Genomic DNA, 22,453 nt, shown 5'->3' on the forward strand with positions numbered 1-22,453 from the left:
GCAGTGCAATTGCTACTGGGCATAGGGCAGCTCTATTTTTAACTCTTTTAACACAGTTTTTAACACAGTTTTCCAGAGTGGCTGCACCAGTTCACATTCCCACCAACAGTGCAAGAGGGTTCCCCTTTCTCCGCATCCTCTCCAACATTTGTTGTTTCCTGTCCTGTTAATTTTCACGGTTCTCACTGGTGTGAGCTGGTATCTCATGGTGGTTTTGATTTGTATTTCCCCGCTGGCCAGTGATGTGGAGCATTTTCTCACGTGCTTGTTGGCCATGTCTATGTCTTCCTCTGTGAGATTTCTGTTCATGTCTTTTGCCCATTTCATGATTGGATTGTTTGTTTCTTTGCTGTTGAGTTCAATAAGTTCTTTATAGATCTTGGATACCAGCCCTTTATCTGATGTGTCATTTGCAAATATCTTCTCCCATTCTGTAGGTTGTCTTTGAGTTTTGTTGGCTGTTTCTTTTGCTGGGCAGAAGCTTCTTATCTTGATGAAGTCCCAATAATTCATTTTTGCTTTTGTTTCCCTTGCCTTCATATATGTATCTTGCAAGAAGTTGCTGTGGCTGAGTTCAAAAACGGTGTTGCCTGTGTTCTCCTCTAGGAGTTTGATGGATTCTTGTCTCACATTTAGATCTTTCATCCATTTTGAGTTTATCTTTGTGTCTGGTGTAAGAGAATGGTCCAGTTTCATTCTTCTGCACGTGGCGTCCAATTTTCCCAGCACCATTTATTGAAGAGACTATCCTTTTCCCAGTGGATAGTCTTTACTGCTTTGTCAAATATTAGTTGACCATAGAGTTGAGGGTCCACTTCTGGATTCTCTATGCAGTTCCATTGATCTATGTGTCTGTTTTTGTGCCAGTACCACACTGTCTTGATGACCACAGCTTTGTAGTACAACCTGAAATCCGGCATTGTGATGCCCCCGACTCTGGTTTTCTTTTTCAATATTCCCCTGGCTATTCGGGGTCTTTTCTGATTCCACACAAATCTTAAGATTATTTGTTCCAACTCTCTGAAGAAAGTCCATGGTATTTTGATAGGGATTGCATTAAATGTGTACATTGCCCTGGGTAGCATCGATATTTTCACAGTATTAATTCTGCCAATCCATGAGCATGGAATATTTTTCCATCTCTTTGCATCTTCCTCAATTTCTTTCAGAAGTGTTCTATAGTTTTTAGGGTATAGATCCTTTACCTCTTTGGTTAGGTTTATTCCTAGGTATCTTATGCTTGGGGTGCAATTGTAAATGGGATTGACTCCTTAATTTCTCCTTCTTCAGTCTCATTGTTAGTGTATAGAAATGCCACTGACTTCTGGGCATTGCTTTTGTATCCCGCCACACTGCCGAATTGCTGTATGAGTTCTAGCAATCTTGGGGTGGAGTCTTGGGTTTTCTATGTACAGTTCCATGTCATCTGCCAAGAGGAAGAGTTTGACTTCTTCTTTTCCAATTTTAATGCCTTTTATTTCTTTTTGTTGCCTGATTGCTGAGGCTAGGACTTCTAGTACTATGTTGAATAGCAGTGGTGAGAATGAACATCCCTGTCGTGTTCCTGATCTTAGGGGAAAGGCTCCCAGTGTTTCCCCATTGAGAATGATATTTGCTGTGGGCTTTTCATAGATGGCTTTTAAGATGCTGAGGAATGTTCCCTCTATCTCTACACTATGAAGAGCTTTGATCAGGAATGGATGCTGTATTTTGTCAAATGCTTTCTTTGTATCTATTGAGAAGATCATATGGTTCTTGTTTTTTTCTCTTGTTGATAATGCTCTATCACGTTGATTGCTTTACGAGTGTTGAACCAGCCTTGCATCCGGGGATAAATCCCACTTGGTCATGGTGAATAATCTTCTTAAAGTACTGTTGGATCCTATTGGCTAGTATCTTGTTGAGAATTTTTGCATCTATGTTCATCAGGGATATTGGTCTATAATTCTCCTTTTTGGTGGGGTCTTTGTCTGGTTTTGGAATTAAGGTGATGCTAGCCTCATAGAACGAGTTTGGAAGTATTCCATCCCTTTCTTTCGGAACAGCTTTAGTAGAATAGGTATTGTTTCTTCTTTAAACGTTTGATAGAATTCCCCTGGGAAGCCATCTGGCCCTGGGCTTTTATGTTTGGGGAGGTTTTTGATGGCTGCTTCAATTTCCTCCCTGGTTATTGGCCTGTTCAGGTTTTCTGTTCCTTCCTGTTCCAGTTTTGGTAGTTTGTGGTTTTCCAGAAATGCGTTCATTTCTTCTAGATTGCCTAATTTATTGGCATATAGCCTCTCATAATATGTTTTTTTTTAAAGATTTTATTTATTTATTCATGATAGTTACACAGAGAGAGACAGAGAGGCAGAGACACAGGCAGAGGGAGAAGCAGGCTCCATGCAGGGAGCCCGACGTGGGATTCGATCCCGGGTCTCCAGGATCGCGCCCCGGGCCAAAGGCAGGCGCCAAACCGCTGTGCCACCCAGGGATCCCTCATAATATGTTTTTAAAATCATTTGTATGTCCTTGGTATTGGTTGTGATCTCTCCTTTTTCATTCGTGATTTTATTAGAGTCTTTTCTCTTTTGTTTTTAATAAGGTTGGCTAATGGTTTATCTATCTTATTAATTCTCTCAAAGAACCAACTCCTGGTTTTGTTGATCTGTTCCACAGTTCTGGTCTCTATTTCATTGAGTTCTGCTCGAATCTTTATTAACTCTCTTCTTCTGCTGGGTGTAGGTTTTATTTGCTGTTCTTTCTCCAGTTCCTTTAGGTGCAAGGTTAGCTTGTGTACTTCAGTTTTTTCCAATTTTTTGAGGGATGCTTGTATTGCAATGTATTTCCTTCTCAGGACTGCTTTTGTTGTATCCCAAAGATTTTGAACGTTTGTATCTTCATTCTCCTTAGTTTCCATGAGTCTTTTTTTTAAGATTTTATTTATTTATGAGGGAGACAGAGAGAGAGAATGAGAGAGAGAGAGAGAGAGAGAGAGAGAGAGAGAGAGGCAGAGGGAGAAACAGGCTCCATGCAGGGAGCCCGATGCCGGACTTGATCCCAGGACTCCAGGATCACACCCTGGGCCGAAGGCAGGTGCTAAACCGCTGAGCCACCCAGGGATCTCCCTCCATGAATCTTTTTAATTCTTCTCTAATTTCCTGGTTGACCCTTTCATCTTTTAGCAGGATGGTCGTTAACCTCCACATGTTTGAATTTCTTCCAAATTTCTTCTTTTGATTGAGTTCAAGTTTCAAAGCATTAAAAGCATTATGGTCTGAAAATATGCAGGGGACAATCCCAATCTTTTGGTATCGGTTGAGACCTGATTTGTGACCCAGTATGTGGTCTATTCTGGAGAAAGTTCCATGTGCACTTGAGTAGAATGTGTATTCAGTTGCGTTTGGATGTAAAGTTCTGTAAATATCTGTGAAATCCATCTGGTCCATTGTATCATTTAAAGCTCTTGTTTCTTTGAAGATGTTGTGCTTAGAAGGTCTATCATTTGCAGAAAGCACTGTGTTGAAGTCTCCCAGTATAAGTGTATTATTATCTAAGTATGTCTTAACTTTGGTTATTAATTAATTGATGTACTTGGCAGCTCCCACATTAGGGGCATAAATATTCATGATTGTTAGGTCCTCTTGTTGGATAGATCCTTTAAGTATGATATAGTGTCCCTCTCCATCTCTTACTACAGTCTTTGGAATAAACTTTAATTTATCTGATATGAGGATTGCTACCCCTGCTTTCTTTTCAGGACCATTTGAATGGTAAATGGTTCTCCAGCCTTTCATTTTCAGGCTGGAGGTGTCCTTAGGTCTAAAATGAGTCTCTTGTAGACAGCAAATAGATGGGTCTTGCTTTTTTATCCAGTCTGAAACCCTGCATCTTTTGATGGGATCATTAAGCCTATTCACTTTCAGAGTTATCATTGAAAGATATGAATTTAGTGTCATCATAATACCTATTCAGTCCCTGTTTCTTTAGGCTTCCTCTTTCTTTTACAGGGTCCCCCTTAATATTTCTTGCAGAGATGGTTTGGTGGTCACATATTCTTTCAGTTTCTGCCTATACTGGAAGCTCTTTATCTCTCCTTCTATTCTGAATGAGAGCCTTGCTGGATAGAGTATTCTTGGTTGCATGTTTTTCTCATTTAGGACCCTGAATATATCCTACCAGCCCTTTCTGGCCTGCCAGGTCTCTGTGGAGAGGTCTGCTGTTAATCTAATATTTCTCCCCATATAAGTTAGGGATCTCTTGTCTCTTAATGCTTTAAGGATTTTCTCTTTATCTTTGGAATATGCAAGTTTCACTATTAAATGTCAAGGTGTAAAATAAATAAATAAATAAATAAATAAATAAATAAATAAATATCAAGGTGTGAACTTTTTTTATTGATTTTAGGGGGGGACCTCTCTATCTCCTGGATCTGAATACCTGTTTCCCTCCCGAAGTTAGGGAAGTTCTCAGCTATGATTTGTTCAAATATGTTTTCTGGTCCTCTGTCCCTTTTGGCACCCTCTGGAACCCCAATTAAACATAGATTTTTTCTTCTGAGGCTGTCATTTATTTCCCTTAGCCTTTCCTCATGATCTTTTAATTGTTTTTCTCTTTTTTCCTCAGCTTCCTTCCTTGCCATCAACTTGCCTTCTATGTCACTCACTCTTTCTTCTACCTCATTAACCCTTGTCGTTAGGACCTCCAGCTTGGATTGCATCTCATTTAATTGATTTTTAATTTCGGCCTGATTAGATCTAAATTCTGCAGTCATGAAGTCTCTTGAATCCATTATGCTTTTTTCCAGAGACACCAGTAGCTTTATTTTTTTTTTCACCAGTAGCTTTATAATTGTGCTTCTGAATTGGCTCTCTGACATCAAATTGTAATCCAAATTCTGTAACTCTGTGGCAGAGAGTACTGTTTCTGATTCTTTCTTTTGTGGTGAGTTCATCTTTCTAGTCATTTTGCTTAGTGCAGAGTGGCTAAAAACCAGTTGTACTTGTTAGAAGCACAAACTCTTCTCTCTGTAGTATTCCAGCTGTTCTCTCATTAACTCTCAGGCTGAATTCATAGGTTTACAGGATGATTTGAATGTTATCTAGGTAAGTTGGTGGGGATAGATGACTTGGGGACCCTACTCCTCCGCCATCTTGCCCCGCCCCCATTTGACTTTTTTTTTCCCCCGTTTGACTTTTAAAGAAAATGCCAACCTGTCTTCCAAAGCGACTGTACCATGTACCACCAGCCATCTGTGAGGGTTCTAGTCACTCCATCACCTGTCAACACTGGGTCTTACCAGTTTTCTGCAGCTGATTAATTTTACTGGGTGGTGGTGGTATCTTATTGTGCTTGATTTCCTATTTCTGTGTCTTCCTCCTCTCTGTCTCTTTCCCTGTCCTTATCTCTCTGTCTCTCCCCTCCTTGCTCTTGCTCTCCTACAGGTACCTATGGATCAAGGTGCAGGGAGAGGAATGCACCCCACCTGAGAGACTGCCAAAGACAATCTGGGAAGGCGCACTGGTTATTTTTCACAGAAGGGAGTTTGACCTTAGACCTCTTCCGCTCCAAGTGTCAGCTGGAATCCTAGGAGAGAATCTGACATCTTGTCTAGGAGTGATCCTTGCCTTATTCCTCACTGACCAGGACTTCTGTTTGAAATAGTCAATATTTGCCAGTGCCCCACACTCTCCACACATCCCCCCACCATCCCAGCTCCCAGCCAGCCATGCTTCCAACACTAAGGCTCAGAGGGGAGTCCTGCCTTTACTTGGGGTAGACAGTGTCCCAGAGAGACAGACACCCTGACAGGCCATGCCCTGAGGTAAGAACAGGCTTCCATTGGCTCTGGTGCTGTGCCTTGTGTTTTCACACATGCAACCTCACTTCAACCCTGTGGGGTGGTTCCTATTATCACTGTTTTGTGGATAATAAAGCCAGACGCAGAGCTCTGAGTATAAGGTCACACAGCTAGCACTCGGCAGAGGCAGGATTTGAACACAAGAGATCTGGCTTTTACATCACATCATCCCAGGATTTGGAAGAGGATTTAGTTGTGAATAAGAATCTTCCTGCTCCCCTTCCTCCATTCTCTCTACCTGCAGACCTCAGATCCTCCTGCCAGGAGCCTAAGGGCCTTTTGAGGGCAGTGCCCTGCTTCTGCCTCGTTATTTGAGGAGTCTCAAGAGAGTGGGTCTACATGAGAAAGTCACCCCTAAATTATACCCTGGGTATCCTCAGTCCTCGGGCCCTGGCAAGGCAGCCTAGGCCCAAGGCCCTAAGGCTTTATAAGAGTATCAGCCAGAAAACCTGAGTGGCTCAGTTGGTTAAGTGATCTGCCTTTGGCTCAGATCATGATCTCAGGGTCCTGGGATCAAGTCCTGCATCAGGCTCCCTGCTCATCGAGGAGTCTGCTTCTCCTTTCTCTGATCCTCTTCCTGCTTCTCTCTCTCAAATAAATAAAAATATTTTTTTTTCTTAAAGATTTTATTTATTTATTCATGAGAGACACACACACAGAGAGAGGCAGAGACATAGGCAGGCCTCGATCCCGGGTCTATGGGAGAAGTAGGCTTCCTCCCGATGTGGGACTCCATCTCAGGACTCTGGGATCATGCCCTGAGCCAAAGGCAGACATTCAACCACACTGAGCCACCCAGGCATTCCAATAAAAAATCTAAAAAAAAATTTTTTTAAGTAGTTAAAAAAAAAAGAGTATTAGCCAGCCACGATAGAAAAAGAGCTTGCCAGTTTTTCAAGATATTAAAACATAGAATTACCATGTGACCAACAATGCCATTCCTAGATGTATACAGTCAAGAGAAATGAAAGTATAGGAACTCTCAGAAACTTGTACACAATTGTTTACAGCAGTAGTACTCATAATAGTCAAGGTAGAAACCACTCAAGTGCCCATCAGTAATGAATGGATACACAAATCGTGATATAGCCATTGAGTGAAATATTAGTATCTAGCCATAAAATGGACCAAAGAACCAATTCGTGCTACAACTTGAATGAACCTCAGAAGCATTATGCTAAGTGAGCGAAGCCAAACACAAAAGGCCACATATTGCCTGATCATTGTTATGTGCTATATCCCAAATAGATAAATCCAGGAAGACAGAAAGCAGGTTAATCAGGTTATCAGGTTATGGGGAGTTGGGGAAGGGGTGCGTAGGAATGGGAATGATTATTTAATGGGTATCGGATATTTTCCTGAGGTAATGAAAGAGTTTTGTAACTAGAGAGATGTGGTAGTTGCATGAAATTGCAAATGCACAAATGCCACTCAATTACATACTTTAAAATGGTTAAGGGGATCCCTGGATGGCTCAGAGGTTTAGTGCCTGCCTTCGGCCCAGAGCGTGGTCCTGGAGTCCCTGGATCAAGTCCCACATCGGGCTCCCTGCATGGAGCCTGCTTCTCTCTCTGCCTGTGTCTCTGCTTGTGTCTCTGCCTCTCTCTGTGTGTGTCTCTCATGAATAAATAAATTTTAAAAATCTAAAAATAAAATAAAATGGCTAATTGGGGACTCCTGGGTGGCTCAGCGGTTGGGCGCCTGCCTTCAGCTCAGGGTATGATCCCAGGATCCTGGAATCAAGTCCCACATCGGGCTCCTTGCATGGAGCCCGCTTCTCCCTCTGCCTGTGTCTCTGCCTCTCACTCTCTCTTGTGTCTCTCATAAATAAATAAATAAAATCTTTAAAAAAAAAAAACAAAAACCCTCAGTGGACCAACCGCCCCATCTGGCCAGTGGTCAGCCCTGAGCCCTAGCGCCTGGTAGTCAGGCAGGGGAAGGAGGGCTCAGAGAGTGTACTTCAGGGGTGTGGATGATGCAATATTTGGGAGGGGGAGGGCAAAAAGCCCGGCCCTTGGAGGTCTGTAGTCCTGGGTTCAAATTCTAGCTTTCCTGACTCCGTGAACTCCACCAGACCCTGGGCACTCATTGCAAGACACACACCCCACTGATCCAAGGAAGTGGCTGGCAGTGACCATGGTGCGGGCACGAGCAAGCCAATAGGCGTGGTGCAGGGGCTGGTGTCAAGTCCTGCCGGCCAAGGGGGTGCCTGAGCCCTGATGCAGGATAGAGGCAACGGAAGGTGATGCTCTTTTTTAAAATGAGGTTAAATGTACATAATATATAATTAATCATTTTATTTATTTATTTATTTAATTTATTTTTAAAGATAAGGGTGGGACTTGATCCCTGGTCTCCAGGACCACGTCCTGGGCTGAAGGAAGCACTAAACTGCTGAGCCACCCAGGGATCCCCTCCACTTAGGGTTTTATGACATAACCCTTTAGAGATTGGTTGTGCCAAGGGCAGGGGTCTTATTATACCTTTCACCGCTTCTGCCTTTAGTCAGTTGTGAGGAACATGGGGATAGGGCCCAGGGTCCTGGGCTGGATGGCCTGTCTTCTCCTGGCTTTCCCTGCTACGGCCACTGGTAAGATATGCCGGCAGGGCCTGCAGAGGTGGGAGCTTCAGAGTTGGTGGGAGGACTCACGTGGGGAGGCAAGAGTGAGGTTGGGCCTGGCGGGAGTGGGCAGCCTGCTCAGGGAAGGAGCCCTCGGGTCCAAGAAATGCCAGCGGTTGTGTGCATCCTCTCCAGGCAGGGGCTCTGCCCTTGTGGTTGCCTGGGATCTCCAGAGCAGCCCTGCCGGAGGACATGACTGTCCTTGTGTTTTAAGGGCACCCATGGTTCGTTTAATCCGTGAGACACAGACACAGAAGTGACGATCATGAAATGTCTACTCACAATTTCTAGAACAAGTGGCATGCAGGGAAGCATGGGTCTATCAAGAGGCAGAGGAGGGGGAAATGTGGGCAAGAGCCTTTACTGTTTGCTGGGAGAAGGAAAAGGCCAGGGGGCTAAGTGGTTCGGTTCGGATTGGCAAATTTGAATATTCTCAGTGGCCTCTGGGGCACGGGGTTGTCCCTAGATATCTGGTATCCAGCCCTGGGGTCATTAGGGCAAGTGGTTGGCAGTGGGGAATCTGAGAAGCCTACTGAGGAGGTGGCTGGGAGCCTGGGCTCTGCATTGGTTGGTTTGCATCTGAAAGAAGTTGTTGGCTGGCCCTGGAGCCCACAGTCCCCGGAGTCTGCAAGTCTCCCATGTCAGAACATCAAAATAAAGAAAATGAAAAGACGTGGTTATCACATCTAATTTAGCAGATAAGACATCTGAAGGTGAATGGATAGGCCAAGGCCCAAAGCCCCACAGCCCGTGTTTGGGTCCCAGAAGAGACTAGTTCAGCCTCAGGGGACTGGTTTGGCCCAGAGGCGGTGTTAGACTTGCTGGAGGGGGAGGAGAGGGGCCGAGGTCATCGCCGGGCCCACTCACAGGCTGCCTGGGAAGGTGAGGGCGCCGAGGGTCAAGGGCTCAGAACGGGGCTCACAGAGCAGGCGCTCGAGAACCAATGCTTAGTGAGTCCATTTGCCCCCCCTTCAGCTGCGGAGACTGCGAACCCATTCAGTGGCCGCCTGTCCCGCCCGCAGGGCCTGAGGTCGCGCAGCCTGAGGTGGACACCCCCGGGGGGTGCAGGCCGGCGGGGGGCGTGAAGGGCACTGACGAACGTCTTCCTGGGCAGCCCGCTCGCGCCGCCTCCTGTGCGGCCTGGCGGCTCCTGAGCCCCGCGCCCGCGCCCTGCGCAGTCCTGGGAGGGTGTGCGGGTGCCCGCAGCGCCCCCGCCAGGTAGGTAGCCCGGCTGGGGGGCGGGGCCGGGGGCGGGGCTGCTGCGGACCGGCTGGGCCCCGGGCTCCTCCTTGGGCTCCTCCTTGGCCGCAGGCGCCGCAGGACCCGGAGAGACGGACCACAGCAAACTTCCGCGGAATGGAAAGCCGCAGCTCTTGCCTGTTTGGGAGGACTGCCGGGGCCTCCGCCTCCACCGCCCGCCCGGCCCGTCCCCTCCCCAGCCTGCTTCTCAAACTGCCTCAGGGGTCCCAAGAACGCCCGGGGTTGGAGGGAGGGCAGCCGGTGTCCCAAGAGCTGGGCGTCACTGTCCCGTGACCTCCCTGCAGGTCACGGTATGGATCCATGGGGGCTCTCTGGTGACCGGCGCTGCCACCCCCAAGAGGGGTCAGCCCGGGGGCCCGCGGGCATGTGATAGTGGTCACAGGCCGTACCGCCCGGGTTCCTTGGCTTCCTCAGGTGAGGTGGCCGCCGGGGTTCCTTGGCTTCCTCAGGTGAGGTGGCCGCCGGGGTTCCGTGGCTTCCTCAGGTGAGGTGGCCGCCGGGGTTCCGTGGCTTCCTCAGGTGAGGTGGCCGCCGGGGTTCCGTGGCTTCCTCAGGTGAGGTGGCCGCCGGGGTTCCGTGGCTTCCTCAGGCGAGGTGGCCGCCCGGGGAGATGCCAGCCTATGAGGGGAAGTGGGGAACGAGGGTCCAGAGCTTGAAAGCAGATTTCTCAGGCCAGGGGTTGGCTTGAGACCAAGGGCCCCTCCCCCATGCCATCCAGAGCAGAGAAGGCTCCCCGGGGCTCACTCGGGGGCAGGGGCTCTACCAAAACCAGAATTACACAGAGAGCGTGGTCTCCTGGCCAGGAACTGTTGACTGCTGGTCTGGGGCCAGGACCCCGGCAAGGGACGGGGCAAGGAGCAAGAGGCCTGGTAGCCACCGCCCAGCCCGGCACATCTACACCACCTGCTGGGTGTGACTCCTAAGCGTGCCCCACAACCAGTTTATGGGACTTGCTTAAGGTTACCAGGCTCAATTTTCCCAAAGCAAATATTTCCTTCTTGGGGACAAAGCTTTTGCTTTAAGTAGCCTTCTGGGCAGTCCTGATTTGTAGCATATTCTTGCCTTGGTGTCTGGTTTATACATCAAGCTCTATGATACTGGTTAGTATGACTCTGCGCCTGAGAGACTAAATACCTGAGACTTTCAGGTTTCGGACAGTATCAAGCCAGTGGGGCAGATCATGCCCCAAGTGCCTTCCAGTACCCTCCAGGTGCATGGAACTCCCTACACCAAGCACTAACATCATGCTTTCCTTCTGAGCATGTTTCCTGTGAGTCTCCTTCTTCCACTCCTCTTCACAGTGATTGACGTTAATGCCACAAAACCTTCCACAAAGGGAGGGTCTCATCATAATATTCCTTAATTTCTGTACTTTGGCACCTTCTGTTTTTTTATGACCAAAGCTAATAGGGCAGTGGACATCTTCACGTCCATAGCTTTTGTCCTTTGATTTCTTCCTTTGGGATTTATCTCCAGGAAGGATATTTGGGTGCTTGCTGGATGCCAGGATCATGCAATCTTGACACTCCAGGACAAAGCTCGTAAAAGTTTCCAGGCCAGATATGTGTCTGCAGTGCATGGTGTGTGTGTGTGTGTGTGTGTGTAATGGCAAAATAGTGCTTAGGGGAAACAGTGCCCTAGACTCTGGAAGGCCGCCCCGGCCCCACACAGTCAACTTGGAGCCATGAATTGAACAGTGAGAAAGAGCCAACCTGGCTGGCTCCCAAGACCCGGGCAAGCCTGCCTGGTGCAGGATGCTGTGCCTGGGACTTTGTAGTCAAGGATGTTTCTCAGGAACTGGTGGCTCCAGGGGCTGCTCACCTCCTCCCTGACACAGGCATTGTCTCCACTCTCCTTGTTAGCCATACAGGCACAACTGTAGACTTTTCAGCCAACTAGATGTTTACTAAATGTCCATGGCAAAAGCCTGAGTCCTGAAAAATAATTCATACCCCTCTGGAGACCTCTCCACCTCTTATGTAGTGCCACTGGCATAGCACTTTGTGAAATTGCTTGCCAATTTAAACTATGGCCAATAACTTGAGGCTACAGGTTTTATTACAACTTTACCAGCATTTGCAGACCATAATTTTTAAAATATCAACTTTATTGAGATGTAATTTACATACCATAAAATTTACCCTTTTAAGAAGTGTATAATTCAGTAGGTTTTAACACATCCACCAAGTTGTGCAACCATCACCACTATCTTATTCCAGGACATTTGCATCACCCTAAAATGCAGCGCATACCTGTTAGCGGTTACTTCACATCCTGCCTCCCCCAGCCCCCAGCAACCACTGGTGTATTGTGGCAAATCTGTGGATTTGCCTATTTTAGACATTTCAAGCCATCTCTGTACCTGAAGTGGGGCTCAGACTCACCACCCCAAGATCAAGAGTCATGCTCCACCAACTGAGCCAGGCAGGGGCCCCCTAGACATTTCAAATAAATAGAATCCTACAATATGAATGAATGAATGAATGAATGAATGAATGAATGAATATAAATAAATAAATAGTCCTACCATATGTAGTTTTTGTGTTTGACCTCTTTCACCTAATATGATGCTTTCAAGGTTCATCCATGTTTTGGCATGTATCAGCACTGCCTTCTTTAATATGATTAAATAGTGCTTTGTGTGGATATAGTACAATTTGTTTATCCATTTATCAGTTGACAGTCCTTTGGGTTGTTTCTACCTCTTTGTTGTTTTTTTCTTAAGATTTTATTTGTTCATTCATGACAGACACAGAGAGAGGCAGAGACACAGGCAGAGGGAGAAGCAGGCTCCATGCAGGGAGCCCGACGTGGGACTCGATCCCGGGTCTCCAGGATCACACCCCAGGCTGAAGGCGGCGCTAAACTGCTGAGCCACTAGGGCTGCCCTGTTTCTACCTCTTTGGCTACTATGCATACTCCTACTATGAACATTCATGTACAAGGGTTTTTCTTAAAAAATATTTTTATTTATTTGAGAGAGAGAGAGAGAGTGAGCTCACGAACAGGGGGGAGGGGTAGAGGGAGAGGGAACAGAGACTCCTTGCTGAGCAGAGAGCCTGATGCAGGACTCAATCCCAGGACCCTGGGATCATGACCTGAGCAAATGGCAGATGCTTATGTGACTGAGCCACCCAGGCACCCCATGTACAAGTTTTTACACCAAGTATATGTTTTATTTTCTCTTGGTTATATATCTAGGAGTGGCATTGCCAGGTCTTATAGTAACACTGTTTAATTATTTGAGGAAGTGCCCGTTTTCCAAGTGACTGCACCATTTTATTTTTATTTTTTTTAAGATTTTATGTATTTATTCATGAGAGACACAGAGAGAGAGGCAGAGGGAGAAGCAGGCTCCATGCAGGGAGCCCGATGTGGGACTTGATCCCGGGTCTCCAGGATCACGCCCTGGGCTGAAGGCGGCGCTAAACTGCTGAGCCACTTGGGCTGCCCTGTATGAGGATTTCAATTACTCCTCATCCTTGCCAACACTCAATTAGCTCTCATTTTGATTATGGTCATCCTAGTGGGTGTAAAGTGGTATTTCATTGTGGTTTTGATTTGCATTTCCCTAATGACTTACAATGTTGAACATCTTTTTATGTGATTATTGGCCATTTTTATATCTTCTTTGGATAAATGTCTATTAAAATCTTTTGCCCATTTTTAAATTGGATCGTCTTTTTATTGTTGAGTTGGAAGAGCTTTTCATATATTCTAGATATAAGTCCCTTATCAGATAAATATGATTTGCAAATCTTTTTTCCCATTTTGTGGGTTGTCTTTTCACTTTGTTATGGTATCCTTTACAACACAAAAGATTTCCTTTTGATGACATCTGATATATTTTCTCTTTTGTTGCTTGTAGTTTTGGAGTAATATCTAAGAAGTGATTGCTAACCTAAAGTCATTGAGATTTACCTCTATGATATTTTTAAGATTTTATTTATTCATGAGAGTCACAGAGAGAGAGGCAGAGACATAGGCCAAGCGATAAGTAGGCTCCCTGTGGGGAACCCAATGTGGGACTTGATCCTAGGACCTAGGGATCACGCCCTGAGCCGAAGGCAGAATTCTACCGCTAAGCCACCCAGGTGCCCCTACTTCTATGATTTCCTCAAAGAATGTTATAGTTTTAGCTCTTACATTTAGGTCTGTGATTCATTTGAAGTTAATTCTGTATGAGTGGGGATTCTTTGCATGTGGTTATCCAACTGTTCCTGAGCCATTTGTTTAAAAAAAAACTTTCCTTATTGAATTGTCTTGGGGCGGGGGGTGGATCCCTGGGTGGCTCAGCGGTTTAGTGCCTGCCTTTGGCCTGGGCGCGATCCTGGAGTCCTGGGATCGAATCCCACATCTGGCTCCCGACATGGAGCCTGCTTCTCCGTCCTCCTGTGTCTCTGCCTCTCTCTCTCTGTCTATCATAAATAAATAAATCTTTAAAAAAAAAAAAAGATGAATTGTCTTGGGGATCCCTGGGTGGCTGGGCGGTTTAGCGCCTGCCTTTGGCCCAGGGCGCCATCCTGGAGTTCCGGGATCGAGTCCCGCGTGGGGCTCCCGGCATGGAGCCTGCTTCTCTCTCTATCATGAATAAAAAAAAAAAAGAATTGTCTTGGTGCCCTTACTGAAAATCATTGACCATAAATGCTAAGAGTCTATTTCTGGACTCAGTTCTATTCCATTAATTTATACGTCTATCCTTATGCCAGTGCCACACTATCCTGATTACTGTAGTTTTGTAGTAAGTTTCGAAACAGGGAGCTGGGAGTCCTCCAACTTTGTTCTTCTCTCTTGAGATTGTTGCATTACTTTGCGAGGCTTATCATAACAAAGGACTACAATCTGGGATGCTTAAACAACAAAAATTAATTATTGCACAGGTTTAGATGCTAGAAGTCTGAAATCAAGGTGATAGCAGGGTTGATTTCATCTGAGTACTGTGAGAGAGAAAATCTATGCCTCTTTCTGGGAGCCTCAGGCATTTATTGGCTTATGGATGGCATTCTCCCTCTGTCTTCACATTGTCTTCCCTCTGTACCATCCGTCTCTGTGTCTGAATTGCCCCTTTTTACAAGGCCACTAGTCATATTGGACTAGAGCCCATTCTAATGATTACCTTTGTAATCATCTTAACTTGACTACCTCTTTAAAGGTCCTGTCTTTAAATAAGATCACATTCTGAAGTACTGAGGGTTATGACTGCACATATCTTTTGGGGGGATTACAAATCAATCCCTAACCATTGTTCTGGCTATTCTGGGTCCCTTGCATTTCCATATGAATTCTGATCAACTTGTCAATTTCTGCAAAAAAAAAAGTGTCTGAGATTTTGATAGGGATTATGCTGACTCTATAGATGAGTTAGGAAGTATTACTATCTCAACAAGAAGCTTTTCAACCCATGAACATAGAATGTCTTTCCATTTACATAGATCCTCTTTAATTTCTCTCAATTATGTTTTTGACTTTTTAATGTACAAGGCTTGTACTTTGTTAAAGAAATAGATTCCTAAGTATTTTATTTTTGATGCTATTGTAAATGAAATTGTTTTCTGCACATCATCTTCATATTGTTCATTGCTGGTGTATGGAAACACAACTGATTTTTGTCTCTTGTGCTTGTAGACTATTTTTAAGAGGCTTGTACCTTTAGCTATTGTGGCCTTTAGTTTAGTCCTTTAATCTTTACTGCTGATTAACATTCCCCCCTTGGGTATACACTCATTGTGTTTACTCATCTGTGGGTTTTCTATTCCTGTTTTCACAAAGATTAACAAGGAGGCTTGTAGCCATGAAACTAACTTCAATAGCTAATGTTTCCAGAGTGCTTACTGAGTGTCAGCATCCTTGTATTTGCTACTTTGGTCTTCATAATCCTGATTAGATCTAAATTCTGCAGTCATCATGAAGTCTCTTGAGTCCTTTATGCTTTTTTCTAGAGCCACCAGTAGCTTTATAATAGTGCTTCTGAATTGGCTTTCTGACATTGAATTGTAATCCAGATTTTGTAACTCTGTGGGAGAGAGGACTGTTTCTGATTCTTTCTTTTGAGGTGAGGTTTTCCTTCTAGTCATTTTGCTCAGTGCAGAGTTGTCAAAAACAAGTTGTATTGGGAAAAGGAGAAAAAGAGAGAAGAGAAAGAAGAAAAGAAAAAGAAAAGGAGAAAAAAAGAGGGAAAAAAGAGAAGAAAAGAAAAAAGGGGGGGGAAGCAAACAGAAATCAAAAAACAAAAAAGAAGGGGGAGTATCCTCTGATTCTGTATACTGTAAATCCCTCGACTTCCCCTGGAACTTTCCAGTGCTGCTTGGTCAATAATTTGTTTTTCCCCTGCTGGTCTTCTGGGGGAGGGCCTGCTGTGCTGATTTTCAGGTGTTAGCACTTGGGGGAGCTGCTCAGCCCGCTGCCTGGTGCAGGGCTCAGTGAAAGATGTTTAACCTGTTTATCCGGTGAGGCCACTGTGAGGTTCAGTGGGGGCTGTTTATCCTGTGAGGCCCCAGGAGGAACAGCAACAGAGGCGGCGGCCAGCTCTGGAGCCCTGGAGTCAGCTCCCGCAGTGGCTACAGAGCTCTCAGTCCGCAGGAGCCTGGATGCTCCAGGGGCGGGGCCGCTGATCTGCTCAGCTCGGCCGGCGGCAGGAGCGTCCTTGCTGTCCTGGGCCCTCCCGCCCCCGCCTGTCCCGGGGGGAGGCCGGATCCTTGGCTGTGTCCCTGGCGCCCTGGGCTCCCGGGCCTGCGCTGTTGGAATCGCGCTCCGGGCCGCGCAGCCCGCTCCGCGGAGCCGCCGACCGAGCCCTTCCGAGCTGCCCCCGGCCCGCGGGGCTCGCTGCTGCCCTTTAGGGAGCTCGGCTGCGGGGTGTGGCACGCTCTCCCCGGGGCGCAGGTGTTCTGTTAGTGTACCTGGGAGCCTGGGGGCATCCCCGCCCCTCCTGGGATCCTGCTCCAACTCCCTGCTAGCGCCTTTCTGCCGGGGAAGATTGGTGAAGCTCCTGCTTCTCCAGGACAGGGCTTTCTTGTCCTGGGGACACTCGCCCCGGCCTTAGCCCAGCTTCTCGGGAGCTCCTCCCCCTTGGATGCCTTTTGTTTCTTTATTTCTTTTTCCCCCCGTCTTCCTACCTTGATAGAAGCATGAACTCTTCTCACTGTAGCATTCCAGCTGTTGTCTCTTTAAATCTCAGGCCGAATTCGTAGGTTTTCAGGATGATTTGAAGGTTATCTAGGTAATTTGGTGGGGGCAGGTGACTTGGGGACCCTACTCTTCTGCCATCTTGCCCCGCCTCTGGTCTTCATAATCCTAGAGACAGGTTATTGTCATTCCTCTTTCATGAATTAAGAAACAAACACAGAGAGTTCAAGTAATGGGCCCAGGTCATGCACCTAGTGAGTGGCAGAGGTGGGATTTGAACCCAGAGAATGTGCCCTTAAACCTGTAACATGGAAACCCAACATTTCACTTTAAAGACAACATTTTAGGGATCCCTGGGTGGCTCAGCGGTTGAGCATCTGCCTTAGGCTCAAGGCGTGATCCTGGAGTCCCAGATGGAGTCCCAGATTGGGCTCTTTGTGGGAAGCCTTCTTCTCCCTCTGCCTAAATCTCTGCTTCTCTCTCTCTCTCTCTCTCTTTCTCTCTTTCTCTCTCTGTCTTTCATCAATAAATAAATAAAGCCTTAAAAAAATAAAATAAAGGCAACATTTTAACTTCCCCTATGGGCCCTGCTACATTACCTGGCCACACTTGGCTCTGTTCCCAGGGCCAGGCATATTCGTCTGCTCATGGTTGTAAGTAGGGGGGTGGGTAGCGATGAGGCTGTGCTGAGAGGAATTCAATATCCCCACAGGTCCATGGTTTGCTGGAAAAGATGGGACAGATGAGCCCAGAGGATATATTGGCCATATTAAGACACTACTTGGCCAATCTGGTAAGTCAAAAGGGAGGAAGAGGTAGTCCAGTGGGTATCCTATCCAGAATAGTAGGGCACCCTCCTCTTCCTCCTGCCCTCCATCCCCCACAGCAACCCCCACACTGCCAAACCCCTTGGTCCAACTGCTGACTTGTAATTTCACCTAGAAATCCACTTGGACGTGAGTCAGTGTGCTTCTCAAAGGAAGATCATCATCATCATTATCACCGTAGGCTGCAGCTTGTTGAGCCCATACTATGTGCCAGAGACTGTGCTGTGCTGAGTGGTAGGACAGGCAGTCATCCCCATCAATCCTCATTACAGCCCTGTAAAATAGAAACTTTCATTATCCCCATTTTACAGATGAAGAAACTGAGACTCAAGGTCCATGATAAACAAAGGGCAGAGGCAGCTTCAGCTGTTAAGATCATCCTTTCATATGTGGAGCCATTTGGACCTGAAGTCCAGTCCCAAACCTGGTTCCTTGTCCACGGTTAGCCTAACCCCTTTGAGCCTATTTCTTCATCTATAAATGAGGATATAGGGCAGCCCCGGTGGCGCAGCAGTTTAGCGCCACCTGCAGCCCAGGGTGTGATCTTGGAGACTCTGGATCGAGTCCCACATCAGGCTCTCTGCATGGAGCCTGCTTCTCCCTCTGCCTGTGTCTCTGCCTCTCTCTCTCTCTCTGTGTGTGTGTGTCTCTATGAATAAATAAATAAAATATTTAAAAGAAAATAAAAATATAAATGAGGATATATACTTCCCACCCAAGGAAACTGGATGCTGTATTTGAAAAGTCTACCAGGAAGCTAGTATTTAGAAGGTACTCAAGCTATGAATATTTCCTTCCTTCTTTGGAACCTCCAGAGTCCTTCCCATTTATCAACCTCATCACTGTTCTCTGGAGCTCTGGGGAGCCCCCAGGATTTGTTCTTTCACTAACTTCCTGCTTAACTTCTACTGGGCAATCAATCGCTTGAGACCAGAACCCTTAGCTAGGAACTTCAGGTAGACTGCCACACAACCCTGCCAGGCAGGAATTGACTTCCAGGGAGGCTCAGCAACCTATCTGAGATTACATAGCCAAGCAGCAATCACAGCTTGCATTGACTCCAGATCTGAACTTATTCTGCCCACTCTCTAGAACCCCCAAGGGAGGCAGGGGCCCCTGACACTTGAGTCCTGGAGTATGAAAGAGGCCATGCTGGGGGTGCTTGGTGGCTCAGTGGTTGGGCATCTGCCTTTGGCTCAGGGCATCATCCCGCATCCTGAAATCGAGTCCTGCTTCGGGCTGCCCCCCAGGGAGCCTGCTTCTCCCTCTCCCTGTGTCTCTGCCTCTCTCTGTGTCTCTCATGATTAAATAAATAAAACATGAAGAAAGAAAGAAAGAAAGAAAGAAAGAAAGAAAGAAAGAAAGAAAGAAAGAAAGAAAGGCCATGCTGGAGGGTGTGGGACTTCTTGAGAGGGTCTTCTGGGGCTATGGGACCCAAGCAGGCCCGACCCTGGCCTCCTGCCCCAGGATGTGCCCCCTGAGCTGATGCCCAGCATCACAGATGAATACCTAGGCAGCAGTTCTGATGCAGAAGCCAGACGCGACGACTTCCAGGAACTTCTGGCTGACATTATCATGAACTTGCCTGACTTGAATTTCTCTAGAAGCTTCTAAGGTGAGCCTATCCCCGTTCACCTGCCCCACCCTTTCCATTTCAGCCCAAGAGCTGGGTTATCACAGGAGACATGGCCTGACACCCTGTTGCTACCCTCACTCCCCACTTCCTCTCTGGGATGCAGTGTCACCTTAAGGAGAGGTGACTCTGGCAGGTCACTCCGCAGGTGAGTAAACCAAGGCTCAGAAAGGTGCAGTGACTTGTCAAATGTCACCCAGCAGGACCCATCACCAATTCTGAAGAATTTATTGGACTCATGAGTGATATTTCCCATGTTCAGCACTTCTCCTGGGAGAAAAGTATTGCTTCCTCCACACCTGGTAGCTAGTCCCTGACACAGCCCTACAACAGCTCCAAGCTCCTAGCTTTGTGACCTTGGGCAAGATACCTAGCCCCTCTGTGCCTCAGTTTCCTCATTTGTAAAATGGCGACAGTAACAACCTAATTTGTATGTTCTCAGAAGGATAAAATGAACGATTACACATAAAGCGCATGAAGGGCAGCCCGAGTGGCTCAGCGGTTTAGCGCTGCCTTCAGCCCAGGGCGTGATCCTGGAGTCCGGGGATCTAGTCACACGTCGGGCTCCCTGCATGGAGCCTGCTTCTCCCTCTGCCTGTCTCTGCCTCTCTCTCTTTGTGTCTCTTATGAATAAATAAATAAAATCTTTTAATCTTTTTTTAAATAAAAAATAAAGCGCATGGAATGGTGGGTGACAGCCAGCAAATGCTCAGTAAATGCTTGCTTATAATGATGTTGTCATCGGTGTTGGTACTGATATTGGTATAACTACAAGCTGGTCCTGCCAAAGGCAGGACCTGGTCAGGCTGAGGGTACCTAACTCCGATGCAGCTCTCTCGCCACAGATTCTGAAGTCCCCGCCTTTTTTTTTTTTTAATGAGTTCCAGCATTGACCCAGTTCCTTTGTGAAGATCAAGCCAGCGTGGGTGAGGGCTGACCATGGGGCTGAGGTTGCCTTCATATTTGGGGGTCACTTCCTCATGGATGAGAGCTCCCTGCAGGGTAAGGACAGGCAGACATGCAATCCCCAGGGCTGCAACAGGCTAGGGTGGGGCTTGTAGGCACACAGGTCTCCAGTCAGCACAGGGGACCCTTGAGTTCTCTCCAGGACCCACGTGACCCTGATCCAGGTCTGTTCCTCCAATAGCCTTTCCAGAAGCTACAGAGGAAGAGAAGCAGCTGAGCCTCACCATGATGGCTCAGTGGACTCAATTTGCCCGGACAGGGTGAGTAAGCAGGCAGGCACACCTGCCTTTGGGCCTATACTACTACTCCGATCTTCTAGGGGATAACGCAAGAGGCCTTGACCTTCATTCATTCCTCCCATCCAGGGACCCCAATGGTGAGGGGCTGCCTCCTTGGCCCTCATCCAATCAGTTGGGGCAACACCTGGAAATCAGCCTGACGCCACGAGTTGGCCAGAAGCGAAGAGAAGCCCAAATGCGGTTTTGGACAGAGACATTTCCCGCCAAGATCTGGCTGCAGCAGATGCAGAAGGGCAGGAAGGGGCAGGATGAGCTCTGAGGGGTGGCAGAGACACAGCTTCTTCTGCTAAGAAACTTTAATTTAAACCGAGCTGATGTATAGACATGTCCCTTAAGGAAGCAGCCCCTCCATGACTGGCATTGTGCTCTGTCAAAATGCCACCTGCTACCTACTTCAGGGACCTTTGTACAAACTCCCTTTTCCTGAAGTGCCTTTCCTCCTTGCTTTGTGGCTGGTTCTAGCTCCCCAGAAGACCCCCCACTCCTCCAAGCAGCCTTCCCTGCCTTCTCTGAGCCTGAGTCTGTGTCCATTACAGCATAGCCCATGCCAGGCTAGCATTGTCTGTGTCTGTGTCTCTTTCACCTCTCTGAGAGTGGAAGTCAGCCTGACCCCACTCCGCGTCTCACCCAGAAGGTTTGGGCAGGACCTGGAGTCAGGGATGCTTGATGAGCAGTAAAAGGTAGAGAGTATGTGAATGGTGGCTGTTGGATGTGAACCCAGGATCTTCAGCCACCAAAGCTATGCTCAGCCCTGCACAGAAGTCCTCATTGGTGGAAGGGTGAATGGTCAAGTCAGTCTTGGGGTAGAGGGAAGTCCTGAGACCTTGGGGGATCTAGCCTAGAACATATTTTAGCCCCCAAAGCAGCAATTTCCCCCAAAAGCCTGACTCAGACTGAGGAAGGTCCCTTTCTCCATGTTGCCCAGACACAAGACAGAACAGAATCCAGCCAGGCCAGAGCCCTGCCTCTTAGGATATGAGATGTGAATTTCCCAGCTCTGGTGCTGCAACCCTTTATGGCCTGGCTCAGCTCCTCCCTCCCCTTCCAGCTCCTCCCTCCCCTCCCCAGCTTCTAGGGGAGCTCAGCACAGCCCCCACAGTATCTACCAGGACACAGGAGAACAGGTTGGGGAGGGTGTCTGGACTATTGCATCAGTCAGGCTGTTGTCCCATAGAAAAGAAGAGGCCTACCCACTCAGGCTACGACAGGTAAAAAGGAACCAGAGGTTTTTGAGTGGGAGCAAACATTTCTTTTTTTGAGGATCAGTGCACCATTCCCTTGAAATATCTAGATTTTATTTTATTTTTTTTAATATCTAGATTTTAATACATATCACAAGGACTTTACCTGCCACCACTCTCTCCTTCTACAGGTCCAATCCCACGTATATCCTTTCTCAGTCAGACTAAGTTCCTGTCTGCTGAGGGTTACATGAAAAGCACTTGTAATTGGGATCAGAGCTGTTCAGGGAGATCCATTTTGGGGATATAGGGGGAGACACATAAAGCCAAAGGGGCTCAAGTCATGCCACTTGCCTGCTCAAAAGCTCCCTGTGACTCCCTGCCACCCGTAGGGCAAGTCCAAGTTCTTCCCCTGGCATTGAAGGCCTCCCATCCCATCCCCTTCTCTCCATGGGGGCAGTTTGGCCCCACAAGCGAGGAGAGAGCCTGACAAATCAACAAACCCAATCAGAGCCCTCCCCTGGGGACACAGAGGGCTGTAGGGGCACAGAGGTAGAGGCCAGCCCTGCAGGGGGACATGGAAAAGAGGGACATCTAAGCTGAAAAAGGAGAGCAGAGATTATTCCAGTGTGCAGGCCAGAGCAGTGGACCCGAACAACAGGGAGCAGCAGGACAGAATGTTCCTGGCAGAGGGAAGAGCAGGCAC

At 47.3% G+C, this 22,453-nt stretch overlaps 1 pseudogene across 1 annotated transcript; it reads left to right on the forward strand.

Annotated features, from left to right (window-relative positions):
• Positions 1 to 17,574: 17,574 nt before the first annotated feature.
• LOC144306726 (carboxylesterase 3-like) lies at positions 17,575 to 21,768 on the forward strand (annotated as a pseudogene). Its single transcript, XR_013373820.1, has 6 exons — positions 17,575 to 17,634; positions 19,136 to 19,283; positions 19,826 to 19,839; positions 20,156 to 20,303; positions 20,449 to 20,527; positions 20,633 to 21,768. The product of XR_013373820.1 is annotated as a carboxylesterase 3-like (transcript).
• The last annotated feature ends 685 nt before the right edge of the window (positions 21,769 to 22,453 follow it).

Source organism: Canis aureus, chromosome 3, assembly GCF_053574225.1.
Source record: "Canis aureus isolate CA01 chromosome 3, VMU_Caureus_v.1.0, whole genome shotgun sequence".
NCBI lineage: Eukaryota > Metazoa > Chordata > Mammalia > Carnivora > Canidae > Canis > Canis aureus.